The sequence below is a fragment of the Manis pentadactyla genome, chromosome 7, assembly GCF_030020395.1.
Source record: "Manis pentadactyla isolate mManPen7 chromosome 7, mManPen7.hap1, whole genome shotgun sequence".
NCBI lineage: Eukaryota > Metazoa > Chordata > Mammalia > Pholidota > Manidae > Manis > Manis pentadactyla.
The window spans coordinates 15,982,634-16,004,274 of record NC_080025.1 but is presented as its reverse complement, the minus strand read 5'-3'; the positions used below and the strand labels follow the sequence as shown (position 1 = coordinate 16,004,274).

The 21,641-nt window shown below is 38.3% G+C and overlaps 1 protein-coding gene across 2 annotated transcripts in view; it reads right to left on the bottom strand.

The window, feature by feature from the left end:
• The window catches only part of SGCZ (sarcoglycan zeta), a 916,905-nt gene that overhangs the window by 791,820 nt on the left and 103,444 nt on the right, over nucleotides 1–21,641 (bottom strand). The gene's annotated exons all lie outside the window — the stretch shown is intronic.

Here is a 21,641-nt window from a genome sequence, read left to right as displayed (position 1 = left end):
TCCTCTTCTCAAAGAACTATTTGAAGTTATACGTCATATCTTTACAAACCAGAGTTGTCCAGGAAAAAATCTCCATTCATTCAAATAACACTGACTGATACCATAGCACTCTGCCTCCCAGGTCTTCCCAATTTCTTCTAATAAACTACAACAAATGATATTTCTTTTAGACCCACATGGTTTATCAGCTCTAGGCACAGGACCTTCTGGAGAACTTCTTATCTGAACCTGGAAGTCTACAAAATGTGGCAAATAGCAAATTATTCTCCCCACTACCAAGAAGATCCTTTGAGCAATGCTTGAACACACACCAGGCAACAGCACTAGAAAAGAAGTTCAACCCATAACATGATCAGATTAATCCAGGTGTTGGAGTACGGCATACATGCATGAAACAACCAATGAGCAAATCTATACACACACAACAAGGCAGGAATTTATGATACAGGAAATAAGTGCATAAAGAGCTAGAGAAGAGATCGTGCTGGAATAAATCAGAAAGCTTCACTAAAGCCAGTCTCAAGCAGGGCTTCAGGCCTTAAACAATAGGGAGGCTGGTGGATAAATGGAAATCATTTCAATCAAGAAGACCAAGTCCAACAAGCACCATTTCAAAAACTGGTACTAATATGTGGGCAGAAGAAAGTATATTCCAGAAAAATAAAAACAAAGACTCCTGACCTGAACAGAAGTTTCTTTTGAACAGTTGCAGAAAATAAATGTCAGTGGGATATGTAAGAATTTAGAGAGCCTTTTGAACCAGAGTTGTCGAAAGTAGCAGATATATTGATGTGCAAGGATATGTCTGATAAAAAAATGTGAGAAACTTTATATAATAATAGACAATGCCTAGTTTATTAACCTCTCTGGCATTGTTTCTTCATCTTTGAAATGGGGAGATTGGATGAAATACGCCCAAAATCCCTTCTTGTTCTAACATTTTACATAATAGAAGGACTTAACCAAATAACTCAGCTATCTATGGTCAGGTAATCTTCAATGGGCGTGCAAAAACAAAAACAAAAGCATTTCTTCTAAGTGAGGAGCCCATGGAAAGCTGCATGAGAACCGTGGCACATTGAAAAGGATCTTAAAGTGTGAGAGAAATTTAGAAAAGTGAAATGGAAAACAAGGACCTTCCAGACTAAGAAACAGCGAAACCTTGATAAATAAGAGGATTTTTCATTTCCCCTCTATTCTAGAAAATCATCTTCTAGTCATACATGTTAGAAAATGATTCAAATACTTTATTTCCTAGGAGCTGAAATATTTTGCGTCTTGTAGGACATCATTCTGGATAGAGAAGTCGTGGACGGGAAGGGATAAATACCAAGAATTAAGAGTTGAAGATACATATATTTTATTGGCCCATCATGGTAACTAAGAAGGCAGAAAACAGGAAGTGATGAAAGAAACATTAATTGAGTCCGTAGCATAGGCTTCTCTCCATCTGGGGTACTTTATTTTATCTCATTTTAACAATCCAGTCTGATTATAAATGTTCTCCAGATTTTCTGTCTGGATCCCATATACTACTAAAAAAATTAAACTAATAAACTTAGTTATCAATATCAGTCTGTAACAGTTCCTGTCTGTTAAGTGTTTCCTCTAAAGATATCACAGGATTCAGGTGGTCTGGAAAAACTAAGTTTGTCCACTGAAGACAGGGAAAACCAAAAATCACAGATTGGGCAAATTGTCCTTAATGGCATGTCAAGGAAAGGATTTTTAATATTATTTGGAAATTTGGAGCTTTCAATGTCAGTAGTATTGAGTCAATATCTATGAGCTACAGGCCAAGTAAACTGACCCCAAATTGTTTGCCGAAAAACCTACTTGCAGATATTTGTCACCCAGTAGCACTCTGGTACTGCTCTATAACTCGAAAATCCCATTTTGTGGAGCTTTAATGCTCTTCTACTGTTATAAAGGGCTCACAGCCATGACACTGATACCATTTTTCACACCATCTTCTCACTGTAATGTATTTTCTAACTTTATGTAGCATTTCTCAAAATAAAATGAACCAAAGCTACCATTTTGGGGGCTCCCTTTCTGTGGCAGATTTATAGACTGACATATTTTATAACATGTATGCCTTTTATTCTTGTTCCATATTCAGGCCTGTTTCTCCAACTAGATTATTAGTTTCTTTCACGTGTTTGCAATGCATCTTGCATATAATACTCTGCTGGGAAAACATAGTACTGAGTAACTTTTGGCTTAATGACAAAACAGAATCATAGAGTTGTAGGCCAGATAGGATATAGAATTTATGTAGTCCAGACACCCTATTTTATAGATGAAGAAATGCAGATGGGCTCAGAGAAGTTCAGATTATTAGATCAAGACTTGTCAGCTCATTGATGACAAGAACTTTGGTGTCTTATCTGTCTTGTGCTTTTCACATTTCTTATCTTACCCATTGGATAAGTATAAGTATTTGATCCAGGATCAAAGGAGGCTTTCTGGGGGAAAATATGAGTCATATAGGAACAGAATAGTGAGTTAATAAATTAGAAGTTCAGAAAGAAGTCCACAGGAAAGGAAGGCGGGTGGAATGGGTGAGGGGAAGAAAGAAAGTTGGCTGGACAGGTGGGTGGGGACAGATTATGAATAACCTTGAAGGCTTTACTAATAAGTTTACAATTTTTTATTCTGAAATCTAGTACCAGATTTTATGTAGGAAGCTACTTCATCAAGTGTGTCCTTTAGAATGCTAACCTTGTGCCTGTGATGTAGGGAATGAATGGGGCAGAGGCTGCTAAGGTAGAAAATCAGAAAATTACCTAGGAAACTCTCGTCATAACCCATGCAACAGACAGCAATAGCTCTGATTTCAGTTTGAAAAAGAAGCAAGGTTGCTCTCATATTCTGAAAGTGGGCCTTCCTTATCTCATCTGTATTATCAGGGTGGAAAGAAAAAAGAGAACGTGTTTACCTTTGAAAAGAAAATAAACCTTGGCCAGGAAGACTTTGATACTGAGGGAATTAAGACTATGAACCTTAATTATGGAAATAGTTCATTGCAACCCTCTCACGGGGCAGAACTGGTTCAGTCCAGAAGACATTAGTCCTAAACTGGGTAGATCACATTCTCCATGCCAGGGCACCTCTTCCAGCCATAGAGAGACATGGCTTAATTAAAAATAAAAAAGAATTTTAAAATAAGCATTCTTGAAACCCAAAATACTGGAATCATCTGTTTACTTGAATTCCCCTTCAGTTGCAAAAGCAAGTGCCAGAACACCATCCAAGCTCTTGATTCTCCTGCCAATTCTGACTAGTTCTGTGGTTGTGAAGCCGCTCCTGTGCCAACCTAATTTTTTTAAAATTGTTATGAGGTCTCAACACTGGAAATGCCAAAGGGGAAAATATGATCAAACAATGTGACTGTATTTTATTTAGTTCAGGTTTGTCCACTACCTAGGCAAGAGAATGCAATTATGGTCTTCACAAAAAAGGAAGAAAAAAATACAGAGACATATGCATTTCCATGAAAGAAATTCATAAATGCTGCTTTTAAAATTAATCAATACAACATTATAGTTCATGCCATCATACATTATGCCAATGAATTCTGAAAAAATAAAAAATAAAAAAGGTCTAAAAATAAAAGGAAATATTTAAGTATTATATATAGCAATAGTTGCTTTAAAGAAGTACACTCCAACTTGTATTTCATGCAAATCATGAAAAATGATTACAATGTAAAGCTAAGAAGCAGCAGGGGAGATTTATATTATTCATTCTATGGATGTTGGTCCTTCATTTTAACATCTTCCTTGTTTGGCAAGTACTTTTTATTTTGTCACTCGATTATTTATTTAGAAACTCCCATCAGTTAAATGAAGGAGGTGGTCTAATTACAAAAGAAAAATAACATTAACTTTAGACTAAATTTTTAAAAGGGTATCTGCATAAAACATGATTGCTCTATTTTTTGTTGTAAGATTTTCCAACACCCAGTTTCTCTCTGTCTTTCCACACTCACCTTCCCTTATCTGCACTGGGGCCATGGCCCCTCTAACCTAAGCTCCAGGGTTCCAGACACACCCAGAATGTTCAGACCACTTTTCTGTTGCTTGTGCTAATTTTGGGGGTAGAATGGTGCTTTCTATGTGAAAACGTCTTAGTCATCATCAAAGATCTAGATTAAAAATTATGTGCTTTATGCAAACTGCTCTTATCTTTCCAAGAAGAGTTGGTTATTCACTTTATGCTTTCATACCATACTTTTGATTTACAAGATTCACAAATAGATAAATGTAAAACACCACTAATTTACCATAATTTTTATATTCTCCAATATACTCTTCAAGCTCACAATGAAATAAATGATTGATAGAGAAAGAATAGGGATACAGATATATACATGAATAAATAATGTTGATATAAATATACACATATAAACTTACATTTAATTCAGATGATTATTCTTTATCATGATGTGCTATATCCATGTCCATAATGCTTATACTACAATCTGTTATTCAAAAAATATGCGATGATCGGCTAAAGTACGTGAATTAACATAGTGCTAGTAATATCAAATGTATAGATTTTTTCTCCTACATAGATCCAATAATATTTAGAAATAATTTCCAAGTGCATTGATTTACTAAAATCTACCCCTATTTAAAATTATTGAAAAACAAACTTTCCATTAATTACTTTAGTAAGCACTTATTGATCATCTATCAGCTTGCACTGTTCAAGGCAGAGCACTGAGAATGCAAACAGGAATAAGATCGGAAACCTTGTCCCCAGAGAGATCCTGGTGCAATGAGGTAGACAGGAACAAGATCAGATAAACGTCATATCAAAAAATTCACGTTAAAATGGAGGTAAGTGCAAGGAATAGGAGAGGGTGCAAAGTTTTCATGACGGCAAACTCCACCTGGAAGTCAGAGAAAATGCCCAGCGTTGTGTGGAAGTGCACCAGGAAAATGAGATGAAGATGAATGACAGGAAGAGGGAACGGTGTGCACAAAGTCAGAGAGACTTGAAAATCACAGTGCATGCAGGAACCTGTCCGCCCTACGGGTGGGTGACAACAAGGTGCAAGTGGGAGGAAATCAGCAGATAACGTTAGAGAGGCAGACAGAGGTCAGATGTCTACAGGGCTCCCGTTCTAGGAAAACTCTGTGGCCTGTGTCTCGTGGAGAGGAAGCGAGGGCTCAGACAGGGAGCAGAGACCAGAGGGTGGGCTGTGATCCGAAACTAAGCGAGAGCACCCTTCACATTTCCTTGACATCCCATACATGTCTCTACACACTTCTAATACTATGATAGATTCATAAGTCTAAGACATGTCATATTAAAGATGGATCAGAATGCATAGCGTTAAAAGGATAACACTCCATTTTAAGATTCACTTTTTTAAGTCCCCACATATACAGAATGCTATTCATGAATGAGATACCATTTTAAGAATTATAAGGTTGTCAAAGATATATACAAAGTACAACCATCCCTTAAACTTCTTACATCTGACACGATATGAAAAGGAAAAACACACACTTGTATTTACATATGTATATATATATATATATATACATATTTGTATTTTATATGTATTAAAAAGTATTAAAATACATTTATATTTATATGTTGCATATAAATATTTATGCATTTTAACTTGCTATATATGTATAAAATTTAAAAGTAAGGCATCTCAAGATATGTCTTACAGCATAGTTACAATTAAGTGGTATGAGACAGCACTGAGCAGATAGATCCTGTTAAGTACCACTCTGTATCCTGAATAAACATTTGGAATTTGAATAAATAATCCAGGGCTTTCTAGACCAGATTATGGAGAGCAGTTCTGAAAAGATTGCTATATTGGAATTCATCCTTGGGAATTCTGTTACCGGGGTCAGGAAAATGATCTGTTTTATTCCCATACATAAAACTTCCACAAATATTCTTATGAATAAAATAAAATAGTCTTCTCTGTCATATAAGATTTATATTTATATATTATCTGCACTTCTTGGATATTTAAATAAATTTTAGATAACCTAAGGAAAGTAAGTGGTAAACTACATGCAATTCATTTATAAAATTCATACCTACTGCATATATAAGCTGTACTTAACATTTGGACTAAAAATAATCCAATATTCAATGTTAATGTTTTCAACAGAGGGGAAATAAAAATGTAAAAATAGAGAAACCCAAAAAATCCTAACTTCTACATTTTTCAATTTTGACATGTAATTTTTCAAACCTTACAATCCCTTAATATACCTATTTATATTCTATTTCCTTCCTAAATTTAACTATGCTTTTCCCATATGAGACTCAGGATGCTGACCTATAAAACAAAAAAATTCCTAAGTATATAGTGTGCAAATGATAGAGGTTCATGATGCAGGAGGCTGTCATTCAGGCTGAAAAGAAACTGGTTTTCTTTAAGAAGAAACCCTTTTTCAAGATACTGTGTGCCAGGTCTGCCTGCCCTCTCCCCCCACCATCCCATAAAAGCCAAACTGATTTCCAGTTTGCAATCAATTTCATCCACTGGTGGAAGAAGTTATTGTCAATCATCTCCAACCTTTCTCTGATTTGGTTCTGCTCTGCTGATGTCTGGTTCCTCTAAATGGAACAGGTTTCCTATTCCAGAAGCCAGGAGCCACCTGACATACTTGGAGACTTGGGGCCCCATCTTTCTCTCACCATCTTGCCTCAGGAATGACATCTGGCCTCTGATCTCTAGCCCTGTGCCTGAGACCTGCTGAGGGATACACATGCCTTGCACAGACTTTCCCTGGGCCTGCCTAGCCTTCTGGATGTCAGCAGGCCATCTGTTCTGGGGTTCCCCATCCCCACGCTCTGCCCAGCTGTCCAGACACTCTCGTTAGTCCTTGCAGCTCCGACTCCAACTGTACTGACTCACTGCTGGCAACCACACCGAATTGTACCTGAGCCCTGTGGTCCCGGAAAACGGTGACGGTTAACCACCCTTTGTGTTCTGAGAAAGCCTCCCAGAAAAGGAGCAGCCTTACCAGTGTACCTGAAGAATAAGGCTCACCGATGCCCTTGCTTACCTATGACAAGGCCGGACACACCCTCCAAATATCCATTCTTGCCCTCGTGAATGACTAGCTGATCAATCAGAACAAAATGCCTCTTCGCCAAACTTCTGCTCAGAGCCTTTCTTCCCCTAAACCCCTGCACTTTGGGCAGCCACAGGCTGAGCCGGCACAGAACCGTCCTTAACAGCCCCTCTGCAGAGCACGCCTGACCCCAGAGTAAATCATCCTCTGATCTACCTCCCCATCACCCACCACCACCTCCCAGCCACTGTCCCAAACCTTGACCTTTAGAGCCTTGCTTACGCTTCCCTGTAAAAGAACACTGCCTGTGGACCTAACCCCTGGGACACTTGATCTCATGGTGGCAGCCATCTCCCTCCTGCACTAATGCCTTCCCCTCTCCAGCAATATTTCTTCCAAAGAAAGTATCTTCTTAGTTAAGTCTAAACTCTTCTTATTCGATGTGGGCCAGCATGCTTTCTGCTTGCATAACTCAAATGGTCGGACTTCTTCCTCTTGCCTAGTTTGCGGCTCTGCTCCCACCCCCTGTACCCACTTAGGTGCACACCCTCACAACCACACCCAGAGACGATCCCGAGACCCTTCCAATCTTTTTTCAAAGCTTACAGAGTCTTTGCACCACAAGTCATTACATTGACTTTCTTATCTTAAAATTCATTCAATTCATATTGTCTTTGAGTCGCCAGACCCTGAAAGCAGCATCCAAATTGTTTGCTACCTAATATTCTTCCAAGATGCCCAAATCTCACTGCTACCAAATATCCTGTTATCTCATACATCCAGGGTGGGAGGCTTAAATATTTAAGGAATTTGTCCCATACTCACGAGTAAGAAAGAAATAGTATTATAAAACAGGGTTTCTTTTTCCTTAAGGAAGGTGCTTTGGTCATAAGCCCTGCATAGGGACAACATAATTTAATGTAAGGTTGTAACAGCACCGTGAACACAACTTTTAGGTAAACTCAGATATGTGTTTTTTTAGGAAAAATCATTCCTTGCTTCAGTTTCATGGCACAAAAACACATAGATCAAGTGTCCCTTCCTTTGCAGGGAGCTGTGATGCGTTGGGGCCAGAGGGAACAGCCTGGGGGACACTGAGTACCCTTCTGTTTTGTGTCCTTAGTGTCCTCAGGCAGCCACAATGTGTCCTCTTTTATGAAGTCAAATAAATACACTGTGCTTAAACATATCCTCATGCATATATTTGGTAATCTCAGTAATTTTTGATTAAAACTGTCGCTGAACCCTGTATGACTACGCAGGCTGAGGAACCCAAGTGGCTGCTGCCTTTCCTTCTAATCATTATGAGACATCGTAGCCTGATCAGTCTGGGTGTTGTCCAAAATCATATTTGAGGCCATTCTTCACCAGGAGGTTTTGGCAATTCCTGAAGGGCTGTGTTGGATCTACCCCCACCTTTGTTCTTCCTGCTCTAAAGACCCCTGGAAGGTAAGCAGGCAAAGGCTCAGCTACGGTGTGGTGGTGGAGCAGCTGTGCAGCACTGCATCACCATAAAGGTATCAATTTGGAGCAAGCAGCTTGACTGGAAGGACCCCTGGGCATATTAATCCGCAGCTCAGCACTTTGCACTGACCCAGAGTGCTCAAATCTGAGCAAAGGATATGAATGTAACTAACAGGAATGGGAAAGACTAATAAACACATGATTACTAAGAGTGCTGCGATTCTGTAGCTAATGCAGAGAGGAAATACTCTGCATCACAGTAAATGCACACAAGTTAAGCTAAACTGCATGACGCTGAACAGTTTTGCAGTTTCCTTAATCTCAGCAGGTTGACATTCACCTTTTAAACAAAATATTTACCTGCTGTTCAGTGATACCACTGGTTAATTTACTTCAATCCCCTTCAATGTCTGTTACTTTAAGGATAAACGATGCAGGTTATGACAACTCTAATTAAAATATTTTCCACCACCAGTTATTGCAAATAATTCTAAGCATTATAAGCAGTGGTTGCATTCCAAAATTATGCATATTCCTTAAGATTACATTCTTATGTTTTCTGAATATTCATCCTCTGGCTCTACAGAAGAGATCTGAATGACAAAATTATTGCTAAACCTATAAAGTTGAAGGTATTGTTTTATTACTTTCTGTTTCTTTATACATCCCATTATTTTACAATCATATATTGAACACTCACTAGCTAAATATGTGCAAGACACTTTAACTGAAAGCAAAGTTTTCATCAATGAATGGCATCTTTCTAAAGAACAGTTACTGAGCCTTTCAATTGGAACCACCTCTACTCATCATATATATCAGCAAAGGCCAAATTCCTGCTTATCCCAGAACGTCAGCCATTAACCTGGTGTAGTGAAAGTCTAAAAACATCTTGAGAAGAATAAATAGAGGTTTGCTGGGGATGAAAGATATTCCTCAGTACAAAGGAGTGCTAGCAGTCATTTTTTCCATTTTGATCTTACCAATTTTTTTTAATTTATTTATTTTTATTTTTTTGAAGAATATTATGTTTACTAGGCTCTCCCCTACCCCAAGTCCCCCCCACAAACCCCATTACAGTATCTGTCCATCAGCACAGTAAGATGTTGTAGAATCACTACTTGACTTCTCTGTGTTGCAAAGCCTTCCCCTTTCCCCCACCCCCAACATTATACATGCTAATCATAATACCCCCTTTCTTCTACCCTGCCCTTATCCCCCCCTACCCTCCCATTCTCCCCAGTCTCTTTCCCTTTGGTAACTGTTAGTCCATTCTTGGGTTCTGTGATTCTGCTGCTGTTTTGTTCCTTCAGTTTTTCTTTTGTTCTTATACTCCACAGATGAGTGAAATCATTTGGTATTTGTCTTTCTCCGCTTGGCTTATTTCACTGAGCATAATACCCTCTAGCTCCATCCATGTTGTTCCAAATAGTAGGATTTGTTTTCTTCTTACGGCTGAGTAATATTCCATTGTGTATATGTACCACATCTCCTTTATCCATTCATCTACTGATGGACACTTAGGTTGCTTACATTTCTTGGATATTGTAAATAGTGCTGCGATAAACATAGGGGTGCATCTGTCTTTTTCAAACTCGAGTGCTGCATCCTTAGGGTAAATTCCTAGAAGTGGAATTCCTGGGTCAAATGGTAAGTCTGTTTTGAGCATTTTGAGGAACCTCCATATTGCTTTCCACAATGGTTGAACTAATTTACATTCCCACCAGCAGTGTAGGAGGGTTCCCCTTTCTCCACAACCTCGCCAACATTTGTTGTTGTTTGTCTTTTGGATGGTGGCCATCCTTACTGGTATGAGGTGATATCTCATTGTGGTTTTAATTTGCATTTCTCTGATAACTAGCAATGTGGAGCATCTTTTCATGTATCTGTTGGCCATCTGAATTTCTTCTTTGGAGAACTGTCTGTTCAGCTCCTCTGCCCATTTTTTAATTGGATTATTTGCTTTTTGTTTGTTGAGGAGCGTGAGCTCCTTATATATTTTGGATGTCAAGCCTTTATCGGATCTGTCATTTACGAAAATATTCTCCCATACTGTAGGGTACCTTTTTGTTCTATTGATGGTGTCCTTTGCTGTACGGAAGCTTTTCAGCTTGATATAGTCCCACTTGTTCATTTTTGCTTTTGTTTTCATTGCCCGGGGACATATATACATGAAGAAGTCGCTAATGTTAACATCCAAGAGATTTTTGCCTATGTTTTTTTCTAAGAGTTTTATGGTTCCATGATTTACATTCAGGTCTTTGATCCATTTTGAATTTACTTTTGTGTATGGGATTAGACAGTGATCCAGTTTCATTCTCTTACATGTAGCTGTCCAGTTCCCAGCAGCATCTGTTGAAGAGACTGTCATTTCCCCATTGTATGTCCATGGCTCCTTTATCAAATATTAATTGACCATATATGTTTGGGTTAATGTCTGGAGTCTCTAATCTGTTCCACTGGTCTGTGGCTCTGTTCTTGTGCCAGTACCAAATTGTCTTGATTACTATGGCTTTATAGTAGAGCTTGAAGTTGGGGAGTGAGATCCCCCCTACTTTATTCTTCCTTCTCAGGATTGCTTTGGCTATTCGGGGTCTTTGGTGTTTCCATATGAATTTTTGAACTATTTGTTCCAGTTCGTTGAAGAATATTGTTGGTAATTTGATAGGGTTTGCATCAAATCTGTATATTGCTTTGGGCAGGATGGCCATTTTGACGATATTAATTCTTCCTAGCCAGGAGCATGGGATGAGTTTCCATTTGTTAGTGACCTCTTTAATTTCTCTTCAGAGTGTCTTATAGTTTTCAGAGTATACGTCTTTCACTTCTTTGGTTAGGTTTATTCCTAGGTAGTTTAATCTTTTTGATGCTATTGTGAATGGAATTGTTTTCCTGATTTCTCTTTCTGTTGGTTGATTGTTAGTGTATAGGAAAGCCACAGATTTCTGTGTGTTGATTTTGTATCCTGCAACTTTGCTGTATTCCGATATCAGTTCTAGTAGTTTTGGAGTGGAGTCTTTAGGGATTTTTATGTACAATATCATGTCATCAGCAAACAGTGACAGTTTAACTTCTTGTTTAGCAATATGGATTCCTTGTATTTCTTTGTTTTGTCTGATTGCTGTGGATAGGACCTCCAGTACTATGTTAAATAACAGTGGGGAGAGTGGGCATCCCTGTCTAGTTCCCGATCTCAGAGGAAAAGCTTTCAGCTTCTCACTATTCAGTATGATGTTGGCTGTGGGTTTATCGTATATGACCTTTATTATGTTGAGGAACTTGCATTCTATTCCCATTTTGCTGAGAGTTTTTATCATGAATCAATGTTGAATTTTGTTGAATGCTTTTTCAGCATTTATGGAGATGATCATGTGGTTTTTGTCTTTCTTTTTGTTGATGTGGTGGATGATGTTGATGGATTTTTGAATGTTGTACCATCCTTGCATCCCTGGGAAGGATCCCACTTGGTCGTGGTGTATGATCCTTTTGATATATTTTTGAATTCGGTTTATTGAGTATTTTTGCATCTATGTTCATCAGGGATATTGGTCTGTAATTTTCTTTTTTGGTGGGGTCTTTGCCTGGTTTTGGTATTAGGGTGATGTTGGCTTCATAGAATGAGTTTGGGAGTATTCCCTCCTCTTCTATTTTTTGGAAAACTTTAAGGAGAATGGGTATTAGATCTTCTCTGTATGTCTGATAAAATTCCGAGGTAAATCCATCTGGCCCAGGGTTTTTTTTCTTGGGTAGTTTTTTTATTACTGCTTCAATTTCTTTGCTGGTAATTCGTTTGTTTAGATTTTGTGTTTCTTCCTTGGTGAGTCTTGGAAGGTTGTATTTTTCTAGGAAGTTGTCTATTTCTTCTAGGTTTTCCAGCTTCTTAGCATATAGGTTTTCAAAGTATTCTCTAATAATTCTTTGTATTTCTGTTGGGTCCGTCGTGATGTTTCCTTTCTCATTTCTGATTCTGTTGATGTGTGTTGATTCTTTTTTCTCTTAATAAGTCTGGCTAGAGGCTTATCTATTTTGTTTATTTTCTCAAAGAACCAGCTCTTGGTTTCATTGATTTTTTCTATTGTTTTATTCTTCTCAATTTTGTTTATTTCTTCTCTGATCTTTATTATGTCCCTCCTTCTGCTGACTTTAGGCCTCATTTGTTCTTCTTTTTCCAATTTTGATAACTGTGAAGTTAGACTATTCATTTGGGTTTGTTCTTCCTTCTTTAAATATGCCTGAATTGCTATATACTTTTCCTCTTAAGACTGCTTTCGCTGCGTCCCACAGAAGTTGGGGCTTTGTGTTCTTGTTGTCATTTATTTCCATATATTGCTGGATATCCATTTTAATTTGGTCGTTGATCCATTGACTATTTAGAAGCGTGTTGTTAAGCCTCCATGTGTTTGTGAGCCTTTTTGCTTTCTTGGTACAATTTATTTCTAGTTTTATACCTTTGTGGTCTGAAAAGTTGGTTGGTAGGATTTCAATCTTTTGGAATTTACTGAGGCTCTTTTTGTGGCCTAGTATGTGGTCTATTCTGGAGAATGTTCCATGTGCACTTGAGAAGAATGTGTATCCTGTTGCTTTTGGGTGTAGAGTTCTATAGATGTCTATTAGGTCCATCTGTTCTAATGTGTTTTTCAGTGCCTCTGTGTCCTTACTTATTTTCTGTCTGGTGGATCTGTCCTTTGTAATGAATGGTGTGTTGAAGTCTCCTAAAATGAATGCATTGCATTTCATTTCCTCCTTTAGTTCTGTTAGTATTTGTTTCACATATGCTGGTGCTCCTGTGTTGGGTGCATATATATTTATAATGGTTATATCCTCTTGTTGGACTGAGCCCTTTATCATTATGTAATGTTCTTGTTTATCTCTTGTTACTTTCTTTGTTTTGAAGTCTATTTTGTCTGATACTAGTACTGCAACACCTGCTTTTTTCTCCCTATTGTGTGCATGAAATATCTTTTTCCATCCCTTGACTTTTAGTCTGTGCATGTCTTTGGGTTTGAGGTGAGTCTCTTGTAAGCAGCATATAGATGGGTCTTGTTTTTTTATCCATTCAGTGACTCTATGTCTTTTGAATGGTGCATTCAGTCCATTTACATTTAGGGTGTTTATCGATAGGTATGTACTTATTGCCATTTCAGGCTTTAGATTCGTGGTTACCAAAGGTTCCAGGTTACTTTCCTTACTATCTAAGAGTCTAACTTAACTCACTTAGTATGCTGTTACAAACACAATCTAAAGGTTCTTTTCTATTTCTCCTCCTTTTTCTTCCTCCTTCATTCTTTATATATTAGGTATCAGATTTTATACTTTTTCTCTATCCCTTGATTGGCTTTGGGGATAGTCAATTTAATCTTGCATTTGCCTCACAATCAGCTGCTCCACCCTCCCTACTGTGGTTTTACTACCTCTGGTGACAGCTATCCAACCCCAGGATCTCTTCTATCTATAGCAGTCCCTCCAAAATAGACTGCAGAGATGGTTTGTGGGAGGGAAACTCTCTCAGCTTTTGCTTATCTGGAAATTGTTTAATCCCTCCTTCAAATTTAAATGATAATCTCGCCAGATAAAGTAATCATGGTTCCAGGCCCTTCTGCTTCATGGCATTAAATACATCATGCCACTCCCTTCTGGCCTGTACGGTTTCTGCTGAGAAGTCTGATGTTAGCCTGATGGGCTTTCCTTTGTATGTGATCTTATTTCTGCCCCTGGCTGCTTTTAACAGTCTGTCCTTATCCTTGATCTTTCCCATTTTAATTACTATGTGTGCTGGTGTTGTCTTCCTTGGTTCCCTTGTGTAGGGGGATCTTTGGATCTCCATGGCCTGAGAGACTATGTCCTTCCCCAGACTGGGGACATTTTCAGCAACTACCTCCTCAAAGACACTTTCTATCCCTTTTTCTCTCTCTTCTTCTTCTGGTATCCCTATAATGCGAATATTGTTCTGCTTGGATTGGTCACACAGTTCTCTCAATATTCTTTCCTTTTTAGAGATCCTTTTTTCTCTCTCTGTGCCTCAGCTTCTTTGTATTCCTCTTCTCTAGTTTCTATTTCATTTATTGTCTCCTCCCCCGTATCCAACCTGCTTTTAATATCCTCCATCGTGTTCTTTAACGAGTGGATCTCTGACCTGAATTCATACCTGAGTTCTTGGACGTCTTTCCGTACCTCCATTAGGATGTTGATTATTTTTATTTTGAACTCCCTTTCAGGAAGAGTCACGAGGTCCATATCATTAAATCTTTCTCAGGAGTTGTATTAACAATTTTACGCTGGACAAGGTTCCTTTGGTGTTTCATGTTTGTATATGGCGCCCTCTAGTGTCCACAAGCTCTATTCTGGAGCTGCTGAGCCCCTGAAGCAATGTTGGGGGTCGCAGGGGAGCGGTACTGGGGGTAGGAAAGAGCTGTTCCCCACCTCCTGGCTGCTGTGCCTGTCTCCACTGCCTGAGCCAGTGGGCCGGTCACACAGGTATAAGTTTTTGTCCCAGAGCAGCCAGATATGGATCCCTGCTTTCCACAAGCAGCCGGAATCCCAGTCTCCCCAGGAACTCTGCCTGTATTAACTTTCCATGCAAGTCTCATGAAAGCACCATGAAATGTAGGTTTGTGCTCCCAGAGCAGATCTCCAGAGCTAGATATTCAGCCGTCCCAAGCTTTCCATTCCCTCCCTGCTCAGTTTCTCTTCCTCCCACCCGTGAGCTGGGGTGGGGGAGGGGCTTGGGTCCCGCGGAGCCACAGCTCTGGTATGTTACCCCGTTCGCTGAAGTCTGCTCTTTTCTCCAGGTGTGTGCAGTCTGACGCCATCCTCTTTCCTGTTGCTCTCTCAGGATTAGTTGTGCCAATTAAATTTTCTAATTGTATCCAGTTTTAGGAGGAAGCCTCTGTCTCTCCTCTCACACCACCATCTTTAATCCATCGAGATGATCTTACCAATTTTATGACATACCATTAACTAATACCTTGCCTCAATGCATTGGCAGACATACATAAAGACCCCTGGAAATTGTTCATTTTGCTTACAGGAAGCTGTTAACTCAGTTAATTTCAAGTCATTGTCTTGCTATAATTTTTTTCAGACTGTTCCTTTCAATGCAGCCGTAATATTTAGCAAGCAGCCTGCACACTTGGGTGCAGATGAAGAAAGGAAGAGATCCAAGAGTAACTGTGGCTGGGAAGGGGCACACCAGAGGCCCAGGGGTGTCACACCCAGAGCAGCATCAGTTTTTACTTGCCTGTAGACACTGTATATAATATGTGCCTGCCTGGTGCACTGTTGTGCACTGCCCAGAAAGACAGACACCATCAGTCTACGGGGTCCTGCACCTCAATCTCCTCTCCTACCAAGTCTTCCTGTTTTACAGCCCATATCACGTGCCACATGGCAAAGTAATAGGAACTGAGTAAATGAATGAATGAGTACCAAATGTAGAATTTACATAAATGACAGATAAGACAGATGAATTGGATTTTTAAATGATCATTTTAATCCAATTTTGCTAATGTACGGGATATGTGTGTTTCTTCCCCTTTGGTGGCTCAGACTAATAGTTTAACCATAATAGTCTTTTGCTGATGAGTTTATTCAGAGACTTTGTACATATGACATAAGTGGTATATTTGATGGGTTATCAGAACCAATTATAAAATATTCATGAATTTTGGAAGCCAGTTGTTAAAGTATCAGTAGTTTGAAAACAACCATGGTGGATATTTATACCATGGAAATCAGCAAATGCTAATGATCAAGGTTGACTATCTATCTATCTATCTATCTATCTGTCTGTCTGTTTGTCTGTCTGTCTATCTATCTACCTATAGACCCGGTTTGCCAGAACACTACTGCAAAGCCCTTCATAAACTTCAGACACAAAAACCATTTGTAGCAAGTGATCTACTCATGGTATGCTATTCACATTTTCTTGCCAAACTCTTTTTGTATATATATTTTTATCAGGTCTACTTCTCAGGCTTATAAGTTTAATCAGACTATTAGCCATTTTGTAAATAAGTCCTTCTTTGAATAAGTTGAAAAATGATTCTCTGAAAAGATCAGTGATATAGCCAACAAGCCATGTCCTATCTCTATACTCCATAATTTTATAGCCCTTGGTGAAATCTCTTCTCAGCCCTGGTCTTTTTGGGCTGAAAATGTCTATTTATTTTAGACTCTCCTTCTAATGTTGCTCTTCTTCTCTCCTTGTTTTAAGGCACCCTTTTCTGGTCCTATGCCAGCTCTGTATTTTCTCTAATGCTGCAGTCAGAACTGTTTGCAATATCTCATATGTAGGATAAAGAAATTGGCAACAAAGCCACAGCAGAGTGAAGTCTTGCACTCTATTTTCCTTACTTATAAGTAATGTCCATTCATCTGTAACAACAGCAACAGCAAAACAAAACATCAGGCTTCACAACAAAGGTAATGAAATCAGACCATATCCAAAGAGATTAGTGGGTGAAGTGTACATTTGCCCCAAGCAGGAAAAGAATCTAGATTCTTAATTTCAGATTTATAGAAAAGCAAGTATTAATATAAAAGTGTGAAAACCACCTAATACTTCTCCTTTTCTAATTTTCCAGGGAAGTTTATTTTTCCTAGTAAGTCTACTATTAGACATCTGTTTGATTTCCTGTTATTTAACACTGCCAATGAAAATTTAAAAATTCTAGAAAATTAATAATACTAACAATATCAGGTGTATCATTTTTATCTTTTAAGTATGTGCTGATCAATATCTATAATACACTTGATAAAGGCAGATTACTGAGGCCAATTAATTATATATTTTGCCTTTCTAAGACTGTTCCATAAATATTTAAGCATCTTTTTTGAATCAAGCCTTATTATCTGTTTATACAGCCTTTTCCTTCACAGTTAAAAAAAAAAAAGAAACCTTTCTGTTATCATTGAAAAATCTTCACTTGCATGGTAAACTCATAAAGATGCTCACGGTGTTTAAAGATAGCTGTGCTATAACAATACTGGGGTCTGTTTTTCTTAACCTTCCAATAATTTGTTCATTTTAAGCCTTCAAACAGAAACTAAATTACATGGTCAAGAAACTACCTGAAAATCTAATTTACGCTCTATATCTTCAGGTATATTCATGAATAATCACAAACCCCAAGCAGAAGATCTTTCCTAAGAACGTCTGTATTGAACATCAGGGGTTTTTTGTGCATAAATAAATCCTTTCAATTTTAGAATAGGACCATAAGTAAAGAAACATCTGAATCCAAGCTTTGAAGGATTCTCAACGTAGCATATACTCCTTGTATAAATGCAAGATTTAAGCACATGCAGCTAATTCTACACAGTATAGGTAGAGTCACCTTAAAGTACAATTCAGAGTTTTCAAGTTAGTTTCCTTGAAACTCTTATGTTTGACAAAATGTTACAGATGATATTCCAAAAAGGATAGAATGAGCAAATTTAGACAACTCTTTGTCCAGAAATCAGGAATCTTACAGCCTTTATTATATGGATATCCCTTTTGAATTTTTAAGGAGGAAACATAGTATGCAGTGTTTCCAAAACACACTTGAATACAAAACAGTTGGTCCTGAGCATCTGTGTTTTTGAAAACCTTCACATTTTCCAAGGCATGTTGTTTTGAAATGTTGTTATTGTAAGAGTTTGTGACTGGTTTGCTGGCAGTTTTGCTCTTTGCTTGCTAACTTTGAGTGACTTAGTTTCATTTAGAGAATTTAATAAACAATATGCTGTCCTCCATCTCTTTCTCCACAACTTGCAAGCAGAGAAAAAATGATATACAATTTATTTCTTGATTTTTGACCCTTTCCAAATTGTTGACAAGTTATGGTGTTGAGCTTTCAATTTAGCGTTTTTTGTGTGTGTGCTATTAAGTTGATCGATGTATTTCCCTAAAGGCAGATTCTATTTCTGATAATATTTGCCACCTAAAATACTGTTGAATGCTTTCAGCTAAAATAAACAAGTCAAAAAAGCAGAGTTGCTTACATTGGATCATGTCAGCCAAGCTTGTATTTTAATGTAGATTTTCATCTGAAAAGAGAGCCACAGAATGATATTAAATGAAAATTGACATTTTCTAATTCTTTCATTCACAATTTCTCAGTCCATGAAAGGAACAAAGTCACCTTGTCAAAAAGATTCAGTATTGTATTAAAATTTGTAGAAATCTTTATACACTGTTTTCTAAATATTTACCAACTTGAATAGGTCAAGTTAAATCGGGGGAAAGAAATTATTTTTCTTTTTCTTTACAGTGTAGCTGGTAGACTTCTACAAATTCTGGTGGCTCTTACATACTGTGGCTCTGTATCTCCCTTAGGGTGGGTGAATTTTAGTTTAGTTTAGTTTAGTTAAGTTTAGTTTAGTTTAGTTTGTGTTTAGTTTATGTACACTATCTTGCTCAGGACCACTATGCATGGCCATGATTATTTGAATGTCATTGCATCAGTTGACTGCTTCTAACCAACGATGAGTTGATTGCATGGTTCAATGCCTTAAGGCATTTGAGAGAGTATCACAGTGACAGGGGGAGTGGGACTCTGTGTCTCCTCCTCTGAATATCAGTTGCCACTTTAACATATCTGGTAACAAGTGCCATCTTACACATGACTTACTTGTGATGTGGGGTAGGGTTGGGGGGTGATTAGAGAAGAGTGGCCAGGTTAGAAATGTTTACACCTGTGTCTCAGGAGGCAGAACCAAAATGAAGACTTGCTGAAGTGAGATCATAGAGGACGGAGCTCAAATAGAAAAGGAAAGTGTAAGTCATGGAAGGAGAAAATATCAGTTAGATGGGCCGAGTAGTTCTGGATCAGCTCTATTGATTCATCTATTTTTCAACAGATGTACGCTTAAGGCTGAATTTAACGATGACCTAGGTTAAGCATTTTGCTTTATCTCTATATTTTTTTTCTCTATATTTTCTTTTCCTCCCTGACAAATCGGGTAGGTTACTATAAACAGGCCAGAACACGAAGGCTTTGGCTGAGAGCTTGGAGGGTCTCCACTCCTGTTGCTAAATATTATCAGCTCATAAGCATCAAAACCAAATTCTTCTAGCAATTTCAGTAACAAGATTTCCTGAATATAGTTCCTGTCCTTAATGCTTTCAAGATTCTCCAAAGAAAGGGCTATAGACAACAGCATTTATCAACTATGGAAGAGGGTGGGGTATACCTAGAGGACTGTTTTTAAAGCTATGGTTATGCTTCAGGGACTCTATTTCTCTAGATAGTATGTTAGGGGATTAATAAACATTGTAAAGTTTCCTAAAGATGTTATTATTCATACTTTTTATAAGGTCAATTGTCTCTACCAAAATTATCATTATTATTGTGGTGTCTATTCTTTTATATATTATGAGAGATAGCCTGACAATGACAATGTGGAGGTCAGTGAAGTTCCCCCATGCCATGTCACATCTTAAGAGCCCCCTGTCAAAATCATTACAATTTTATACCTAATTCTATGCCAAATCAGGTTATACTCTCAAGTATCTGTGCCTCTACTCTATGCATTAAACCCTGCTAGGCAGACCCTGGTGGCAGAGCATATTTAGGACTCGTAAATAATTTAAATAGTATAATGGTTAAGAGGTGCTTTACAGCCAGTCTTGGGCTTGAATCCTTTGTTATCATGGGCAGATTTAACCTCAATACCCTCATCTATCAGAAGATAAGAAATGTCTTTGCCCTTGATGATAGAGATCACACCTACTGAGTGCTTAACTCATTAACAACTCAACAAAAATTAGTTTCCAATTAATAATATCGGTAAGACAAAAACGATCCAGATTGTTTACCCCTTAATGACTCCTTCCTCCCCTACAATGATTTTGTGAATATTTACATTTTTGTACAAGCAGTCACATAATTTATTTCTCCATCTACATTGTTTCCTTCTATGTTGGGTTCAGAGAGCTTTTATGATTCAGACTGTGCTTTACCTATTATCCCCCAAGCCAGCTCATTCATCCTGCTCGGTCCATCCTTATTTCAAAATCCATTCATTCTATATTCTCTAACATCAGTAGAAATGGAAACTGAGTAAAAATTGGAAACAAACATTTTTGCAGTCTTTGCAGTGACAAATGGAATACCTGCAATAACGATAATGACCGTATCATTAATGGGAAACTATTCTAAGTCAGGAACTCACAGGTCCACTTGAGCAGTTGGGACCCTGTGATGATGTATACTTTGCATACTAAAATCAACCCTAGCTGCCTCTCAAGTTTCTGTTTTAATTTCCCTTTTGCCCTTATTTATTGATTTATTCAATTTTCACCCCATTGTATAATCTTACATCTAAAATGTTTTCCTTATATGTCATTTCTGACAAACTTGGAGGAATTAATTATCAGCAAACAAATCTGGGACTCAACATAATTGAGTGATTTGTCTTTTCCACAGTGCCAGGGACTAGAGTGGGGGGATTTAAACCCAATTCTGTCTGATTTCTCGGCTCATGTCTTTCTCGGTAGAGCCTGTTGCTTTCACATTACCTTTGTATTACAATGAGTCATGTCGACTTAGACATAAATTCTTAGGACTTGGGCTCGGTTACGTGGATGACCTGGGGTTTGGGAAACACAGAGCCCTTAGAGCTGTTTCCCATCTGAGAAAGATGTCTATCAGGTCAGCTGAAGTTCTCTGGAGTTGCAGAACAAGGACAGCTTTTAGCAAGTAACTGTACCCCCAGTGATGGCAGGTGAAAAGTGGGTGATTTGGGGGCTTATCTCTTAAAAGGTCCTGTCCAAGAAGGTTTGCTCCCAGGAGAACAGCCATCAGCCATAGAAAGAGCTGTGGGATGCAGAGTGAGGGGCTTACTGAGGGGACAGCCCTGAGAGAGGGAAGCTCCGTTGGAGGCACCCAGCCCCGGAGTTTCTCAGCAGCTCAGACATGCTCCCACCAGAACAAAAATCAGCCTTGGGCCTCTGCCAAATCTGCAGGAAGAAAGAACTTCCTACAGTGACTACTTGCATTGAACATGACAATGGAATGGACATATTTATTACAATTACCTGAGATAAGTCTTTGGCAAAGTAACTAGAGGACTTTTGATCATCTAAGAGTAAGCACATAGGTTCTGGGCTCTAAGATTTCACCCATGAGT